Consider the following 5143-nt stretch of genomic DNA (forward strand, 5'->3'; position numbering starts at 1 on the left):
CCGGGGGCCAGTGAAGAGAAGGCAGGCACCCCCGGGTGAAATGGTGACTTCAATTAGAAACCACAGGTGCAAATGAAGAGAAAGCTGCCACACCCGGTTGAAATGGGGACTTCAGTTAGAAATCCCGACGGCCAGTGAAGAGAAAGGAGGCAATCTTGGGGGAAAAGGGGACTTCAATTAGAAACCCTGGGGGCCAATGTAGAGAAAGCAGGCACCCCTGGGGTGAAATAGGGACTTCAATTAGAAATCTCAGGGGCCAATGAAGAGAAGGCAGGCACCCCCGGGGGAAATGGGAACATCAATTCGAAACCCCGGGGGCCAATGAAGAGAAAGCAGGCACCCCCGGGGGAAATGGGGACTTCAATTCGAAACCTCGGGGGCCAATGAAGAGAAAGCAGGCACACCCGGGGGAAATGGGGACTTCCATTCAAACCCCTGGGGCCAATGAAGAGAATGCAGGCACTGCGGGTGCAATGGGGACTTCAATTCGGAACCCTGGGGGCCAATGAAGAGAAAGCTGGCACCCCCGGGAGAAAAGAGGACTTCAGTTTGAAACCCCGGATGCCAATGAAGAGAAAGCAGGCACCACGTGTGCAATGGGGACATCAATTAGAAATCATGGGGGCCAATGAAGAGAAAGCTGGGACCCCTGGGGTGAAATGGGGACTTCAATTAGAAATACCGGAGGCCAATGAAGAGAAGGCAGTCAACCCTGGGTGAAATTGGGACTTAAGTTAGAAACCCCAGGGGCCAATGCAGAGAAAGCTGGCATCAATGGGTGAAATGGGGACTTCAATTAGAAACCCCTGGGGCCAATGAAGAGAAAGCAGGAACCGCGGGTGCAATGGGGACTTCAATTTAAATCCACAGGGTCTAATGAACAGAAAGCAGGCACCCCCGGGGAGAAATGGGGACTTCAATTCAAAACCCCGGGGGCCAGTGAAGAGAAAGCCTGCACCCCTGTGGGAAATGGGGACTTCAATTCGATACCCTGGGCGCCAATTAAGAGAAAGCTGGCATCGCGGGAGCAATGGGGACTTCAATTCGAAACCCCGGGTGCCAATGAAGAGAAAGCAGGCACCACGGTTGCAATGGGGACCTCAATTAGACCCCGAGGGCCAATGAAGAGAAAGCTGGCACCCCTGGGTGAAATGGGGACTTCAATTATAAATACCGGGGGCCAGTGAAGAGAAGGCAGGCACCCCCGGGTGAAATTGTGACTTCAATTAGAAACCACAGGTGCAAATGAAGAGAAAGCTGCCACATCCAGTTGAAATGGGGAATTCAATTAGAAATCCTGGCGGCCAGTGAAGAGAAAGGAGGCAATTTGGGAGAAAAGGGGACTTCAATTAGAAACCCCGGGGGCCAATGAAGAGAAAGCAGGCACCCCTGGGTGAAATGGAGACTTCAACTGCAAACCTCGGGGGCCATTGAAGAGAAAGCAGGCACAGCGGGTGCAATGGGGACTTCAATTAAAACTCGGGGTCCAATGAAGAGAAAGCAGGCACCTCCGGGGGAAATGGGGACTTTAATTAGAAACCCTGGGGTCCAATGAAGAGAAAGCAGGCACCCCCTGGGGAAATGGGGACCTCCATTCGAAACCCCTGGGGCCAATGAAGAGAAAGCAGGCACCCACAGGTGAAATGGGGACATCAGTTTGAAACCCCGGGGCCCAATGAAGAGAAAGCAGGCACCACGGTTGCAATGGGGACTTCAATTCGAAACCTCTGGGGTCAATGAAGAGAAAGCAATCACCACTGGGTGAAATGGGGACTTCAATTAGAAACCCCGGGGGCCAATGAAGAGAAAGCAGGCACCCCAGGGGGAAATGGGGACTTCAATTAGAAACCCCAGGGTCCAATGAAGACAAAGCAGGGACCACGGGTGCAATGGGGACTTCAATTAGACCCCGCGGGCCAATGAAGAGAAAGCAGGCACCCCTGGGGAAAATGGGGACTTCAATTAGAAACCCCGGGGGCCAATGTAGAGAAAGCAGGCACCCCTGGGGTGAAATAGGGACTTCAATTCGAAACCCCTGGGGCCAATGCACAGAAAGCTGGCATCAGTGGGTGAAATGGGGACTTCAATTAGAAATCCCTGGGGCCAATGAAGGGAAAACAGAAACCGCGGGTGCAATGGGGACTTCAATTTAAAACCACAGGGTCCAATGAAGAGAAAGCAGGCACCCCCGGGGGAAATGGGAACTTCAATTCGAAACCTCAGGGGCCAATGAAGAGGAAGCAGGCACACCTGGGTGCAATGGGGACTTCGGTTCGATACCCTGGGGGCTATGAAGAGAAAGCAAACACACCTGGGTGAAATGGGGACTTCAGTTAGAAACCCAGGGGTGCAATGAAGAGAAAGCCAACACCCCCATGTGAAATGGGGACTTCAATTACAAACCCCGGGGTCCAATGAAGAAAAAGCTGCCACACCTGGTTGAAATGGGGACTTCAATTAGAAATCCCGGGGGCCAATGAAGAGAAAGGAGGCACCCCCGGGTGAAATGGGGACTTCAATTCCAAAACCCTGAGTCCAGTGGAGACAAAGCAGGGACCGCGGGTGCATTGGGGACTTCAATGAGAAACCCCAGGGGCAAATGAAGAGAAATTAGGCACCCCTCGGTGAAGTGGGTACTTAAATTAGAAAGCCCAGGGCCAATGAAGAGAAACCTGGCACCCCCGGGTGAAAAGGGGACTTCAATTAAAAATCCTGGGGGCCAATGAAGAGAAAGCAGGAACCCCCAGGGGAAATGGAGACTTCAATTAGAAACCCCGGGGTTGAATGAAGAGAAAGCAAGGACCATGCGTGCAATGGGGACTTCAATTTAGACCCCAGGGGCCAATGAAGAGAAAGCAGGGACCACAGGTGCAATGGGGACTTCAATTAGAAAACCTGGGGGCCAATGTAGAGAAAGCAGGCACCCCTGGGGTGAAATAGGGACTTCAATTAGAAATACCAGGGGCCAATGAAGAGAAGGCAGGCACACCCGGGTGAAATGGTGACGTCAATTAGAAACCACGGGGGGGCAAATGATGAGAAAGCTGCCACACCCGGTTGAAATGGGGACTTCAATTAGAAATCCCGGCTGCCATGAAGAGAAAGGAGGCAACCAAGGGGAAAAAGGGGACTTCAATTACAAACCCCGGGGGCCAATGAAGAGAAAGCAGGCACCCCTGGGTGAAATGGGGACTTCAATTGGAAACCCCAGGGGCCAATGAAGAGAAACCAGGCACCGCGGGAGCAATGGGGACTTCAATTCAAACCCCGGGGACCAATAAAGAGAAAGCAGGCACCCCTGGGTGAAATGGGCACTTCAATTAGAAACCCTGGGGGCCAATGAAAAGAAAGGAGGCAACCTTGGGGGAAAAGGGGACTTCAATTAGAAACCCCAGGGGCCAATCAAGAGAAAGTAGGCACCCCTGGGTTAAATGGGGACTTCAACTGGAAACCCCGGGGGCCAATGGATAGAAAGCAGGCACCCCCGGGTGAAAAGGGGACTTCAATTAAAAATAATGGGGGCCAATGAAGAGAAAGCAGGCACCCCCGGGGGAAATGGGAACTTCAATTAAAAACCCCGGGGGCAAATGAAGAGAAAGCAGGCACCCCTCGATGAAGTGGGGACTTCAATTAGAAACACCGGGGGCCAATGAAGAGAAAGCTGGCACCCGCGGGGGAAAAGGGGACTTCAATTAAAAATCCCGGGGGACAATGAAGAAAAAGCAGGCACCCCCAGGTGAAATGGGGACTTCAGTTAGAATCCTCGGGGCTCATTGAAGAGAAAGCAGGCACCCCTGTCGGAAATGGGGACTTCAATTGGAAACCCCGGGTGCCAAAGAAGTGAAAGCAGGCACAGCAGGAGCAATGGGGACTTCAATTTGAAACCCCGGGGGCCAATGAAGAGAAAGCTGGCACCCCTGGGTGTAATGGGGACTTCAATTAGAAACACCAGGGGCCAGTGAAGAGAAGGCAGGCACCCCCGGGTGAAATGGTGACTTCAATTAGAAAAAACGGGGCGCAACTGATGAGAAAGCTGCCACACCGGTTCAAATGGTGACTTCAATTAGAAATCCCGGCGGCCAATGAAGAGAAAGAAGTCAACCTTGGGGGAAAGGGGGACTTTAATTAGAAACCCTGGGGGCCAATGAAGAGAAAGCAGGCACACCTGGGTGAAATCGGGACTTCAAATGGAAACCCCGGGGGCCAATGGAGAGAAAGCAGTCAGCGCGGATGCAATGGGGACTTGAATTAGAAACCCCGGTGGCCAATGAAGAGAAAGCAGGCACCTCCGTGTGAAATGGGGACTTCAATTAAACCCGCGGGGCCAATGAAGAGAAAGCAAGCAACCCCAGGGGAAATGGGGACTTCAATTAGAAACCCCAGGGTCCAATGAAGAGAAAGCAGGGACCACGGGTGCAATGGGGATTTCAATTAGACCCCGGAAGCCAATGAAGAGAAAACAGGGACCGCGGGTGCATTGGGGACTTCAATTAGAAACCCTGGGGGCAAATGAAGAGAAAGCAGGCCCCTCTCGGTGAAGTGGGGACTTAAATTAGAAACCTCTGGGGCCAATGAAGAGAAACCTGACCCCCTCGGGTGAAAAGGGGACTTCAATTAAAAATCCCGGAGGCCAATGAAGTGAAAGCAGGCACCCCCAGGGGAAATGGGGACCTCAAGTGGAAACCCCGGGGACCAAAGAAGAGAAAGTAGTCACCGCGGGTGTAATGGGGACTTGAATTACAAACCCCGGGAGCCAATGAAGAGAAAGCAGGCACCGAGGGTGCAATGGGGACTTCAATTATACCTCTGGGGCCAATGAAGAGAAAGCAAGCACCCCCGGGGGAAATGGGGACTTCAATTAGAAACCCCGGGGTCCAATGAAGAGAAAGCAGGCACCATGGGTGCAATGGGGACTTCAATTAGACCCCGGGGGGCAATGAAGTGAAAACAGGGACCACGGGTGCAATGGGAACTTCAGTTAGACCCCGGGGGCCAATGAAGTGAAAACAGGGACCGCGAGTGCATTGGGGACTTCAATTAGAAACCCCGGGGGCGAATGAAGAGAAAGCAGGCACCCCTCGGTGAAGTGGGGACTTAAATTAGAAACACCGGGGGCCAATGAAGAGAAACCTGGCACCCCCAG

The sequence above is a fragment of the Otolemur garnettii genome, unplaced genomic scaffold (assembly GCF_000181295.1).
Source record: "Otolemur garnettii isolate 467f Iridium unplaced genomic scaffold, OtoGar3 scaffold00554, whole genome shotgun sequence".
Taxonomy (NCBI): Eukaryota; Metazoa; Chordata; class Mammalia; order Primates; family Galagidae; genus Otolemur; species Otolemur garnettii.